The following is a 14,632-nucleotide window of genomic DNA, read 5'->3' as shown; positions in this document are numbered from 1 at the left end:
GCAGCGCCACCTATTGGATGGCAGCATTCCATCAAATCAATGCCTGACCCTTTATACAGGCAAATAGAGCAATAATTGGGAATTGAAAACCAAGCCAGAATCCATACACAAACAGTTGTACTTTCATGCTAGGTTACTTCCATAGAAATCAATAGAAGTGATGCCTTCCATTACACTTCCGACCAGTGGCGTAACTATAGGGGGTGCGGTTGCACCCGGGCCCAGGAGCCCTAAGGGGCCCATAAGACCCCTCTTCTCCATATAGGGCACCCAGTACTATGAATACAGCATTATAGTTGGGGATCCTGTTGCAGGTTTTGCACTGGGGCCCAGAAGCTTCAAGTTATGCCTCTGTAAGGGTTAAGAGAAGTTGAGGGTCCCAAGATAAACTTTTGCACCCGGGCCCATGAGCCTTTAGCTATGCCCCTGCTTCCGACTCCTCATTGCAGTTAAAAACGGAAGTGCAATAGAAGGCATCACTCCCACTGAAATAAATGGGAACAAAGCCTTTAATTACACTGAAATTAAACTTAAGATGGTTGGCTAAGCCTCAGCTAATCAGTGATGGGTTTGTTTTAGTGCCGCCCCCGACTTCACAGAATAAGGAAAACAATGCACTGCTGTTCGCTGTGCTCGCGCTGCGCCGCCTTTTTCTAATCTGGCTCCGCAGCAGAGAGGCTAGGGTCACCGCGACGGCGGTACGAAGTCAATTTGTTCATTTTTTTTACATTTAAGCGAAGAATCTCTAAATATAAGCATGTTGTTTCCTACCATACGATATTCTAGCGGCAGTACGGAGCTGTCACCCAGCTGAACGGCCCCATGCAGAAAAAGGAATCTAGACTTTATTTGTTCTGAATATTCTCTACTGCAAAGCAGCATTTTTGGCTTTTGCAATCTTAGTAAACATTACGGGAGTCGGCAATACATTATGGGTTAATGGGGAAAAACCAAGGAAGTCTTCTGTAGGATGCTGGAGCGCACATTTACCCCATGTAACATGGGAATCAGAGTTATAAATACATAAAGGAAGGACATAAAATGAGCGCCATCCCCGCTGCTCCGCAGTGTGTCGGATAAAGGTTTTCAGATATTCTGTATTTTATGTCCTTAACAACAAAAAGGACTAGAAACTACCGTGTTTCCCCAAAAATAAGACAGTGTCTTATATTAACTTTTATTCAAAAAGGTTGAACTTTTTTACATGTATAGCTGCCTGGACACTATTTAAATTGACTTTTTTAATTAACTGTTAGCAGGGCTTAATTTTGGAGTAGGGCTTATATTTCAAGCATCCTCAAAAAGCCTGAAAAATCATTTTGCATCCTCAAAAATTCTGGAAAATCATGCTATGTCTTATTTTCAGGGAAACAGGGTAATAAAGTTTTCTCTCAATGGAGGCTTATGGCCAAATACAGCAACAGAGAAGAATGTTGTACAATACGCTGTCTTGTTTTATGCCTCCAATTGAGAGAGATATGACCAGCAGTATGAGCATATCCTTGAATATTAACCCCTTCAGAGCTGAGAGATGATTACTTTTTTTTTTTTATCTGTTACCTGCCTTCCAAGAGGCTTAACGTTTTTATTTTTACATTGATATGGTCTATGAAAGCTTGTTTTTTTGCGGGACTAGTTGCATTTTTTTTTATGCCACCAATGTAATGTGTGGAAGAAAAAAAAAAGCACTGAAAACATTTTTTAGGTATGGAGTGTTTTAAAAAAATGCCATTTGGTGTAGGGTGGGGGATTAGTTTTTACAGTATTTACATTACACTAAGGCCTCATGTCCACGGGCAAAATAATAATTAAAATTCGCAGCGGATCACCCGCACGCGGATCCGCATCCCATAGGGATGCATTGACCACCCGCGGGTAGATAAATAGAATTCTAGAATTTTATTAATGCACTTTTTATAATTATTTATTTATCTTAGCCCAACCACACAATGTATTTGTTACTTTACAGTAGCGTTGCGGTTTCCCATTGAAGCAGAGTAGCAGATCATGGATATAAGCTTCTTGTGGCGAATATGGCTCTGTAACCTGTTCGAAGAAGAGATCCAAAAGCTGCACTGCAAATTTCGTTTAATTTGAGGGATGTGATTCAACATGCCAGAGAAACCACAGCTAGAAAATTAGTTTTAAAGGTGTGTGAAAAAAAAGACAGCAGCAGTAGAACATTTACTGCTCTGTTTAAACTCCTTCACATTTTAATTACTGGGTTTCATATGTTTAATCCTGGTAGGGAGAAGGCAAGGGCTATATGGTTACAATTGGTTGTTGCAGAGTTTAAGTAAACTTATTGGTTCTCTATGGCAAATAAGGTCTCAGGCAGGGGCGTAACTTGAAGCTTCTGGGCCCTGGTGCAAAATCTGTAACGGGCCCCCCAACTATAATGCTTTTTTCATAGTACTGGACTCCCAATATGTAGAAGAGAGGCCTTATGGGCCCCCTAAGGCTCCTGGGCCCGGGTGCAACCGCATCCCCTGCATCCCCTATAGTTACGCCCCTGGTGTCAGGTGGCCTTGCAAGTCACAAACTTCCCAAATAGCCAGACATGTAAAAAAAAAAAGTGACCAACAGCCACAGTTTTGGTCAGTGAAATATTGACCTGTCGTAGTAATAGTTTAGGACCGGCCACTTCTAAAACCACAGCAAGTACATACATAATGTGCACACTTTTTCTATCGATGGCTCACAAATCATCAATAGACGATCAGCAGGGCTCTGCTGATCAGATTCCTGCTTATCAGTCGATTCCCAGTGCCATTGTGACTACAGTCAGTGAAGCAAGCAGAAAGCACTGACCACAGCGCCGCGCCCCGGGTTAGTATTGCATTAAATTACACAATATCAACCCAGGCCGCTGCGCTACAATCAGTGCTTTTTATTTCCTCCAATGACCATAGCGATAGAAGGAATAAGCTGATCAACGGGGATCTGAGAGACGGGTCCCCACCGATCGTCTATTGATGACCTGTTGGTTACCAATAGAAAAAGTTAATAAAGTCCTGAAATACCCCTTTTAATTAGGGAATTCAGGAACAGGAAAGTGAGTGTGTGCAGAGGCTGGTAGAAAATTCAGTGGGTGACCCAGAGAGAAGAAAACTGAATACAAATGACTGCAATAGAGATGACAGACTGCAATCACAGGAGGTAACTGCACTGTAATCACTATCACCACAGAACTGGTAGCTATTATATAGCAACTGTATTATTTAGAGAAATTTTAAAGCTGAGCTGCTGTACAATATCTAAGCATGCCACCTTATAAAATACAGTATACATATATACTCCAGTTTTGTAGGGGTTGCAGGGGAGGGGCAAATTCTGAGTTTTAATATGGGGCACTATGGGTTCTTCGTATGCTCTTGCTTCTACTTTCAGCCTACTAACTTCATAGATCAATATCATGCTGTGAGTTCAAGTCACTGAACCTGCAGTCGGGCTCAGACACTTGTCTGTAAAATGCCCCCATAATACGCTTATCTGAAACTGTCCGTACAGACAAAAAATATGTTCTTGGTTCTAGTCTTGTATTTATGTTATGAGCTTGGTCCCAGATTTATGTTAAGACCTTGGTTCCAGATTTATGTTATGAAACTGGTTCCAGTGCCATATTTATGATAAACAGGTTAGGGATGGAAGGACACTATGTGGCTGCATGTCATATACCGCAGTACTAGCTCTAGCCAGCAGATGGCACCATTGTATAATGGCAGAAAGAGAAAGCCCTCTAGGAAACCCTGAATCCAAAGTTGGATTGCAAAGGGTTAAGAGTCCAGGAAAAACCCTGTTAAACAGTTTAAGTCCTATAATTAATGTTATGGAGAGCGACATAATGTGCAACCTCTTGCTATAAACCATTTACAGACATTTATTTAGCCACCCCTATTGACACTGCAATATGATCTCAAGAGTTTCTTTTTTCTCGTATTCTACACTAGGTTAAAGTTTTGCAGAAATCAGGAAATGGATGTTATGGTCTTGCGGTGTGACTTATGGGGCCAAGAGCTAGATCTATGCCCTTTTAACCAGTGGAAAGCCTTGCGGAAAGGTTCATACTGAAAACCATATAATAAACTTTACTCTAAGAACAAACTCCATTCACATGATGAGATAATTGGCCACCCTGAGGGTCACTTAGTAGGACCGAGCAGCTTTCAATATCAGGCTTGTTTCTATATAGACTAGCATTAAGGGGAAACATTTACCCCAAACTCAGAGGTTTTCCTTTTGCACCGTGAGAAAAAATAATAGAATTGTTTCTGAAATAGTGGAAGCTTCTGCTTTTTGCTGCCATGTTATTTGCAGCTTTGTTGCCTTTGCACACAATGCTGTTGTTCTAATACACAGTACATACTAATTTATCCCATTTTAAAGAGACTTTCAGCTACTTTGAGTCCTATAAGCCAAGGTTACGGCATGTAAGTAGCTGATCTGCTGTGCCCAGGGATGTAAGTTCTATACTTACCTCCCCTCATCGTTTCCCCAATGTCAGCGTCCTGCCACTGTAATGTATTCATGCCTCGCTGAGTAGTCCTTCCATTCTAATCTTAGAATGGGAGGACTACTTAGCGCAAGCCATGCAGACTGCTCAATGTACTAGGGAAAGAGGGGAAGGCAAATACAGAATTTATAGGACTCAAAGTAGCTGACAAATTCCCCAGAAATATAGCAGTTGTCCATACAGTACATCAATAGCCAAAGCAGTGTTTCATCTAGTTATTGATAAGGACACTCAGAATCTTGTTACAGGCTCTTTCACACAGCCATTGGCATTTTTACGTGGGCCAACCGGCGCCGTAAAAACGCGTAAACGGGCAAACAAATCTAACATTTTGTGCACACATTCAGATGGCCCGGTGCATATATGCCGAGCTCGCAATGTCGTTGGGCGGGGGAGACAGTTTAGCTCTGCTAAGCTGTTCTCCTCCTTCCCTACCTGGTTCTCTGCAAGGGGAGGAACGTGGCAGGAGCTAGTGTGCTAAACTCCCACCCCCTCTCTGCCCCTTGTCAGCAGCGAGAGGGAACAAAGCTTTGCTCCGCCCCCTCCTATTGCAAACAGCCGGCAAGGGGCAGAGAGGAGGAGAGAAGGGGGAGGGAATTTTGCAGTCACGCTACTAAACTCCCTCCCACCTCCCTTTCCGGCAGCTTTCAATGCCTCCCATAAAAGTCTATGGCAGCGGCTGTATTCCGGACGGGAAAGATAGTTCCAGGACTATCTTTCCGTCCAGCATAAAAACGCCTGGCACTATATTGGCAGGCGCTTTTAGGCCGCGGAAATACGCCCGCCTGATCTGGTGCATTGGAGTCCAATGCATCAGATCGTAGCATGTATCAGCCGGCCATGAAAATGGCAGCCGATATACGCTCATGTGAACAAGCCCTATGGCTGTATTGTGCATCTGCGCTACAGGATCTGAGGTATGTTCCTCATAGCCCATAATCTTCCACAGGACACAATGGATTTTGCATGCGGACACCCGCAAGACTCAATGCAGATTTTGATGTGGAATAGAAGATGCCAAAATTCTGCTGCAATTTCACATCAATATCCGCAGAGTAACCATGTGGATTTCAGCACTCGATTTTCCGCGGGACTGCAAATTCCGCAGCGTCCTGTGGAAATTTTCCGCCGATGTGAAAGCACTCTTCATGACTTCTTCATTAACATTGATATGGACCCTTTTCTCAGGACTTCATACAATAGAACATTTGTGGTATGAACTCTCACATGCTGTGGTACCCAAGTGTTCTTCTTTAGAACCATTGTTTGTGAGGGCAAATGCAGTACTTTGAGGCACCATGACTTCATAGTTGGAGTGACTGAAGGTATTCTTTTGTGATGTTAAACACACATACAGACACAAGGGGACACAATGACATGTACATGGCATGATGTTAAATAAGGGAGAAGTTTGTTTCAGGAATGTGAGAGGGCTGCAAAAGCGAGCTCGGGGTCTTCCCCTTGTGACATCGGAGTCCATGTGATTACATCCGATACAAAAGCCTACTTAACTTCTATGATGGATAGGCGGGGGAACTAGACAAAGCTCCTGTGGAGTCAGCATAATGGCCCAGTTGGCATGCTCGGGTAAGGGCAGCAGTAGGGATTCATGTCAAGGTTCCAGCCTGACCAGGTTGGGTGAAGGCCAAGTATGGAAATAAGCCCGAATGTTGGTGGTAACTAAGATAGTCCACGTGTATGCCACATAAGCATCAGGAGTTGCCATTGCAATATTGACAAAAAGAACTTTAACATCAAACAAGAGAAAACTTATGTAGGCCAATGACCGGGCAATAGGTCTGTACTAGAGATGAGCGAGCACGCTCGGATAAGGCAGTTACTCGAGCAAGCATCGCTTTTTTCGAGTAACTGCATTCTTGTCTGAGCAGGCTCGGGGTGGGGGGGGGGCTCCCCTCCTCGTCGCTCCTACCCACTCAGCCCCCCCACCCCGTCGCGCCCCCGAGTCTGCTCGGAGGAGAATGCAGCTACTCGAGAAGAGCGATACTCGCTCGAGTAACTGCCCTATCCGAGCGTGCTCGCTTATCTCTAGTCTGTACCAGTTCGCAATTAGTCTCTTTTCTCCTAATTGGGTATACCAAGTACGTTTTTAGTTTCCAAACCCAGATGTCGGGCATGTTATCATTATTACCCAGGTACCAGGTCTTATCAGTCTGTCTCTCTTGCATGACGGCAAGAGGGAACGGCAATCCCCCCAAGAACTGGTGTAGAAGAATTTCCAAGACCGAGTGCTCACACCCATAGGCACAAAGGTTACAGCAATACCAAAGCTCATAAGGAACACTTCACAACACGTCCTCCTTCTCAGTCTACAACCCCCTCTGCCCACCTCCCGGGGTCCAGTTGGCGATTTCCACTTAGCACCTTCCAGTCCTTATGCCCACATATAGCACAGTCAGCCTTAAACATTACCTAAGACTTAACAGTAGAAGAGCCATATTCCTTTTAAAGAAATACGCTACAATAAATGTAGCAATTACACAAAGAAAGAAATATCTGAACCACCAACCTAAATGAGACTTCTACAAATCAATGCTCACACTCCAATGTCTCCGTGAGGATAGAGTCATACATGACAATTTCACAGAACGGACAAATCTGCATGTACTTTGCAAATCCACAACAATTCTGTAGCATATGTACAGATTCTCATTTTGAAACCAATGGAAGATGGATCATAAGCGGATCTGGTGTGGAATCCATGCGAGAATCTGTCCTGAGAATGAGGTCTTCTTCATCATCACTGGAATGTTTGTCAGGGTTCTGGATTTACAGTCCTACAAGCACATGCCAAGATCACCACAACTGTAAAGTAATGAAACATTGCAGGCAATTCAGACACAACAGATTTCCATTAGATTTTGTATTGATGTAACCACAGAAATGTTTGCTCTGACCCATCATTATTCCTCGGCTCGTACAAAAACAACCACCATGTGTAAATCCAGTCCTGTAAAAGTCTCCATACAATGCGAGCACATGTGGTTTTCATTTTTTTTTCTTTTTTTGTGTGAGAGAAGAAGAAAAAGACAAGTGAAAACTATGTTGCAAACATGTGTCCGCCCTACAAGAGCTGTTCAACTAACTGGATGCACAAAACCACAACACTGCAGGCAATACAGAAGAAGAAATATTAATCACAATGCTATAGTAACTGTGCCTGCAAATTTAGATCACATTTCCCCCAAACTTTTCTACTTATCAGAAGTTTCCAAAACTGACCTTTTTGTGTAATTTCACAGGTTCTGATTTTGTAACCCAATTGGTTACAATTTAAATGCATTCCTTCTCCTCTGGGAGGATCAAGTGGTGCAGAAAATATTAATTTCATGAGAATGAGCAAAGTATTTTGTAGTGATATGTAACAAGAACACCCAAAGCAAAAGGCTGGAAATGCAAGATTTAATACTGAGCCACACAAATGAAGAAATACGAGGCTTGTAAGGTTTCCTATACAATAAGAGAAATGAAGCTTGGAAAATACCCAGATTTTTTACAGAACTGGGTGATAAGTTTGGGTAATGTTACACTGCACGATTCTCGTTAGCACGAGTGATGACGTCATCACCAACTCGTTCACGTACGTGCAGCTTGTTTAGACAGGCAGATTCATGGTTGAGGATCATTCACTTCTCGTTCAGTGTTCACAGTCCCTATGTGGGTTGGGAAGGGTATCATCTCTCCTTAAGGAGAGCACCTAGAAGGTGTGAGAAGACTTATAAGGCCATCCATGCTCATCTGGGATATATATGCAAATAAGGAAGATGGAACAATACTTCTGCAGCGCCACCTATTGGATGGCAGCATTCCTGCAAATCAATGTCAGACACTTTAGATAATTCTTTATAACACAGATTGGGAATTGAGCACAAGCCATAAAACCATACACAGACAGCTGTTTCATGGGTTTCTGGTTAATGAGAGGCCTATGATGTGGGTGGGGAGGGGCATCGTTTCCTCTTATGGAGAGCACCTAGGAGGTGAGTGAGGTGTTTTTAAGTAGAGATTATACCCTTCCATCCAATAGGTGGCGCTGTACAGGTATTGTTCCATCTTCCTTATTTGCATACATTCCCTAAAAATGCCTATGGCCATGTAAAAAAAAGAGCCCTCAAGCACACAAAATGATTTCTTCTGTGGTGTCACCATTTTCCTGTAAACAAGAAACAACTCCGTGGTGCGGCAGAAAATGCGCCATATTCAAAGACCCATAACATTTTCATTTTTCCAACAACGAAGCTACGTGAGGGCTTGTTTTTATTCGGACCAGTTTCAGCGACATGTGACCTTTGCATCGCCTTTATTTTTTGGAAGGCGAATAAAAGAAAAAAGCAACTCTGGCATAACTTTTTAAAATCCTTTTCATAGTTCTCACCTTGTGAGATAAGTATGCGATGCAGATTCAGTAGTTCTTCTTTAAAAACTTGGGTGTTCGGCGCTAAAATAGTAAAAAATGAAAAAAAATCTATAGAAACTTGGTATCACAGAAATCGTGCCGATCCAGATAAAAATCATCAGATCATTTTCAAGGAATGTTGAATGCCGTGAAAACATGGCTCTTGCAATGCGACTATGAAAATGGCTTAGTCCTTAAAGCACAACGTATAGGCTGGTGCCTAAGGGCTTCTTCGTGAATGTTAAAAAACACAGAGAAGCGATGGAAACCAACAATCGCTCTAAAATGTTTGGAATGACCAATAATGCCTAATTAGCCAGCTGTCTTCTTTTCCCAGCGTTGGACGCAGGCCAACTCCCTCCCCCTCCCTTTTTTTCCAGCTTCCATAGAAGTCTATGGGAGCTTGCTGCATATCATAGCAAAAGATAGGCAAGACCTTTTTTTTTCACGTGCCATATAAAAATAGAAAACGGTCACGTATGTTCTATTTTTTTTCTTGTGATTATTTTATGCAACATAAAAATCGTTCTGAATGAAGCAATTGAAATCCAATGCTTTGCGTGGTCTAATTTAACGTGTGATTTTTTTTTTTTGATTTTTTTTGATTTTTTTTTAACGTGCCAAAATACCTGCATAAATGCGGTTGTCTGAATAAGGGCTCTTTCACACAAGCGTATATCATCCGCCGTTTTCACGGCCAGCCAATATACGCTACAATCTGATTAATTGGATTCCAATGCATCAGATCACATCGCCATATTTGCACGGCGTAAAAGTGCCCGGCCGGGCCAATATAGCACCGGGCGCTTTTACGTCGGGCCGAAAAGATAGTCCTGAACTGGGATCGCATCCTATAGGAGCCAATGATAGCCAATGATAGCGGCCAGAGAAGGGAGGTGGGAGGGAGTTCAGCAGCGTGACTGCTCAACTCCCTCCCTCTTCTCTCCTCCAGCTGTTTGCAATGGTTGTTTCCAGCTTAGCTCCGTCCCCGTCCCACCCCCTCCTATTGCAAACAGCCGGAGGGGAGGAGAGAGATAGTGAGCCGGCGAAGGGAAGGGGCAACGGCATAGCGGTCTCCATGCCGTCTGAACGGGTGCACAAATGTTAGATTTGTGCACCAGTTCACGCATTTTTACTGCGCCAGCGGGTGCACGTAAAAACGCCTACAGACGTGTGAAAGAGGCCTAAGCCATAAAGCAGCTCAAAAAAGGATGCAGCTATTGCAATCTCATACCTTTTTGAGTGCAAACAATCTGGTTCTGGCAATTAGCAAAACTGCTATACTTACTACAAGCAACCCACTAATGCAATTAAGTGCAATTAGCCTAGGAAAGCTCTGCGGTAGTCATCGAAATGTGTGTGGGCTCCACTAAAACATATTCCATGTGACTGCTACTCTAAGTAAATCCAGATCACAGATTTCCATTAAAGTCCCTACAATGTATGAGCATAGGGGACACCTAGTGGACACAGCAGGAATAAGGAAAACGTATCCTTACTGACTTCTCCGGTAATTGATGACACAAACATTCTAATAGGAAAAAGACCAAGCTGTTGTAATCAGTCAGAAGGGAAGCGAGACCCAAGACGTCCACTTATACTATTACAGATTTACCCTTTCGGTCTCTGAACAAAAAAAAAAAATAGATAAATATGCAAATGGAGGGAAGAAAAAAAAACTTTGCTAAGGCCGGCTGTCCACGGGCGTTGCGAAGTCCAGCGGCAGATCGCCGCCGCTGAATCTCTGCTGGTCAGCCCTGTCTGATAGGCTGGCCGCGGAGAATCAAGGGCAATTCATAGCAGGCTGCCAATTGCCCGCTGCGAGCGGAAAATCACAATGAATCTCCGCTCGTGGACAGGGGCGTGATTCCCCGGCGAAATCACTGCCGTGGACAGGGAGCCTTAAGAATTGAGGTGAATGTAACAATGTGTCGCACCATGTAGCATGCTGGCAGTCAGGGCTCATTCATACTTGTAAAACTGAAAGTTTCCCTTTTAATATTTCTCCATTCCAAAATCAGAACAGAGACGGAAAGCCCTAACACAGGTGTGACTGGCCATAACCCATAGTGAGCGCCATAATAATGAATACGTTACACCATTATGTGCAAAGCGCTAACCATCCCTTTATTAACTTATGCCAGTTTTAACCCCTTAAGGGCTCAGCCCTTTTTTTTTTTTTTTTTTTTTTTAGTTCTGTCCAATGAGTGAGTCTTCACTTGGACCGATAGTCCAAGATTAGAATTTTAAAAAAAAAACCTTTAAAACCATTGCTGCACGTCCTATTTTCAGGTAACTCCTATTCAAGAATCACTTATCATTTTCTACTGGAGCGTTAAAACAAAAAAAAAAACAACTGCGCTCACATACCACGTGATTTGCACGCAAGTGCTATTTGTTTTTAAAGCATTTTACCAATGGAAATCTGTTTTTTTTTCACACACGTGAAAACCAGCTGTAGGCTGGATTCAGACGAACGTATATTGGCTCGGTTTTCACACCCAGCCGATATACGTCATCTCTCTCTGCAGGGGGGGAGGCTGGAAGAGCCAGGAGTAGTGCTCTGAGCTCCCGCCCCCTCTCTGCCTCCTCTCCGCCCCTCTGCACTATTTGCAATGAGGAGAGGTGGTACAGGGGTTGGGGCTAGTTCTCAGAACTTAGCCCCGCCCCTGCCCCACCTCCTTGAATTGCAAATAGTGCAGAGGGGGTGGAGAGGAGGCGGGAGCTCAGTTCCTGCTCCTGGCTCTTCCATCCTCCCCCCCCCCCCCCTGCAGATGAGGACACCGTATATCGGCTCGGCGTGAAAACCCAGCCGATATACGTTCGTCTGAATCCACCCGTAATCTGCTGTAAATTGCACATTTTTAATGCAAAATTGTATTGTACACGCAGAAAGATCGCAGTAAAATTGGTCAGTTGGTTGTGGCTATTCAATGAATGTGGCTCAGTGGTTAGCACTGTTACCTTGCAGTTATGGGGTGCTAGCTTCAAATCTCTTCAAAGAGCAACATCAACTTTGGAGAACTTCATACAATCACCTCCTTTGGTCAGATTTGAACCTACAACTCTAGCACTACAAGGCAGCAGCACGAACAACTGAGCCACCGATTGTTTTCAATGGGGCCTTAAAAGACATCACATGGCACTCACATTACAAGGCTCCCAACATCAGCAATACAAGGCAAAAGTGCTAACAACTGAGGCTTCATGTCCACCGGTGGGACGGATTCCATGTGCGGGAACCCGCAGCAGCATCTCTTCCTGCCCGCGGCTGAGGACCCTGCAGGCAGCAGCATCCGCGCGAACCTCTGTACTTCTGGGATTTCTGTACTGCAGATGGTCCACAAGGCTCGCCGTCGGACATGCGCAGTACAGATTTTTTTTTTAAATCTCCTGCTTTCCCGTGGAATCTGCGGCCCGTCCGCAATGTCAACTGCAGAGGGGCCGCGAATCGGCCAGCTTCCCTTGACTTTAATGGAAGCCATCTGTGCGGGGACCACACAGAAATGCAGCATGCTGCGATTTGTTTTCTAGACCAAAAGGTCCGCAAAACAAATTTGCATGCTTTAATTAATTTGCAGACGCCCAAGCTTCCCTGTGCGCAGATTCTGCAAATCAAATCCGGCCGTGGACATTGGGCCTGAGCCACATTCATCGAACAGGCATCACCACCACGTTTTAAATGCAGAAATAATGAATGGAAGTAGAAAGCTTACAAAAGTTTTCCGATTTCCATTTTTAATAAAACTGTATCAAATTTTTTAAAAAGCGCTAGTGTGAACTGAGCAAAGTAAACAGCATTACTAATGACACAAGTGGGTGTAACTGCCCGGCTAGCATACTAATATATTCCATTTTGCCGAGTTCTAACCAAACTTCACAACTTGGAACAAAGTTAATGACTTGATTGCACATAAGCTGATGATGATTCCATTGTAACAACAAGCTGAAGCAGATCCCCCTGTGTACCATAAAGTCCCACAAAGACTTGTAATAGAAATCAATGAGTGCTTTCCTTCCTCCAGCACTGACCCCCAGACAGTGGAAGATGGCTGAGGTTACTTACAGGCTGCAGCCCAGGTCTCCTGACTTTCTTTCTTCCTGTCTCCTCCGGCTGACGTGCTGTAACTCCATCCACAGAGTTTCCTCTCCAGCCCAATAAACCCTGCAGTCAACTCCATCCAGTGTCACCGCCCAGGGAGTAGAGTACTAGCATCATCCAATAAAGTGCTGCCTGATGGGGGTGGAAGTTCTGCTCTGCACTCACATCCACTTCTTTGTAATGTACATATTCCACATTTTATAAGCATTAACCCCTTCCCTGACTAACTTCCTATGTGTTTGTTTACTTTTAGTGGTTACTTCTGTGTTTTGATACATTTTAGTTTTATGTTTACATTGTATTTTCTTTTTGTACACAAACAAGGTTTTTTGTCTTGATTTTACTCTTTTAGCATTTTTGCTAAAGGGAACCCGCCATGTCCCCACAACACCATAAACTACGCGGCATGAAAAGCTGACTCTTTATAAGTCTATGGGAGAGGGCAGGATTCCTAAAAGAGTCAGATTTTCGTATCACGCACCTACTTCACCCAGTGACAGCGCAGGAGCGGGTGAGTATAAAAAAATACATCAATCGGCTGTCACGTACCCTAATAGCACCATAGGCGCTCTTTAACACGTGCGTAGTGATTTTCGGTCAGCCGTGTCACGGCCACCGCACGACCGAAAATTGTGTGAACGGGCGCACAAATATGCTGTTGTGCGCCCATTCAGACAGCCTGGGTCCGGCGCATATATGCCGAACTCTAGCTGCAGGAGGGCTGGTTTAACTCTGCCAAACCGCCTCCCCCTTTCTGAACCGGCAAAGGAGCAGGACGGTGCTGGAGCTAGTGAGCTTAGCAACTAGCTCCCGCCCCGTCTCATCCCTTTTATTGCAAACAGCCGGGAAGGGGGGTGGGAGTTTAGTAGACACGCTGCTAAACTTCCTCCAACCTCCCTTCTCCAGCAATTGTCATAGGCTCCCATAGGAGTCTATGTGAGCTGCCGCCATATTCCAGCCGGGAAGATATACGCCTTGCATTCTTGGGGAATTCACATGATGGGGAGCGCAATATGGGGATGGGATTTGTGGCCCCATATCGCGCTCATCTGTGATGTACGCTTGTGTGAATGAAGCCTAAGGCTGGAATAACAGGAACGTATATCGGCTCGGTTTTCACTCCAAGCCGATATACGTTGTCTCTCTCTGCAGGGGGGAGAGGATGGAAGAGCCAGGAGCAGGAACTGAGCTCCTGCCCCCTCTCTGCCTCCTGTCCACCCCTCTGCACTATTTGCAATGATAGGAGGTGGGGCGGGGCTAAATTCCACGAATTAGCCCCGCCCCGCCTCTCCCCATTGCAAATAGTGCAGAGGGGCGGAGAGGAGGCAGAGCGGGGGCGGGAGCTCAGTTCCTGCTCCTGGCTCTTCCATCCTCCCCCCCTGCACACAAGGACAACGTATATCGGCTTGGCGTGAAAACCGAGCCGATATACGTTCGTGGGAATGCACCCTAAGGCTGGCTTCACACAGGTGTATTTACGCATGCAAAATTTGCACGGGCAATACTCAGTGAATGCAGCCCATTGATTTCAATGGGTTTGTTTGCGTGCGGGGATTTTTTCTGTGCATTTTGGTTACACAAAAAAACCCAAAACACAATATGA

At 44.5% G+C, this 14,632-nt stretch overlaps 1 protein-coding gene across 1 annotated transcript in view; it reads right to left on the bottom strand.

Moving 5' to 3' along the window:
* The window catches only part of KIAA1210 (KIAA1210 ortholog), a 115,185-nt gene extending 102,152 nt beyond the window's left edge, over positions 1-13,033 (bottom strand). Inside the window, exon 1 of the mRNA XM_066581764.1 lies at positions 12,994-13,033. The gene's annotated coding sequence lies outside the window, so the exon portion shown is untranslated. The remainder of the gene's footprint in view (positions 1-12,993) is intronic.
* Between the last annotated feature and the right edge of the window lie 1,599 nt (positions 13,034-14,632).

The sequence above is a fragment of the Eleutherodactylus coqui genome, chromosome 10 (assembly GCF_035609145.1).
Source record: "Eleutherodactylus coqui strain aEleCoq1 chromosome 10, aEleCoq1.hap1, whole genome shotgun sequence".
Lineage (NCBI taxonomy): Eukaryota > Metazoa > Chordata > Amphibia > Anura > Eleutherodactylidae > Eleutherodactylus > Eleutherodactylus coqui.
This window is presented reverse-complemented; position numbering and strand designations above follow the sequence as displayed.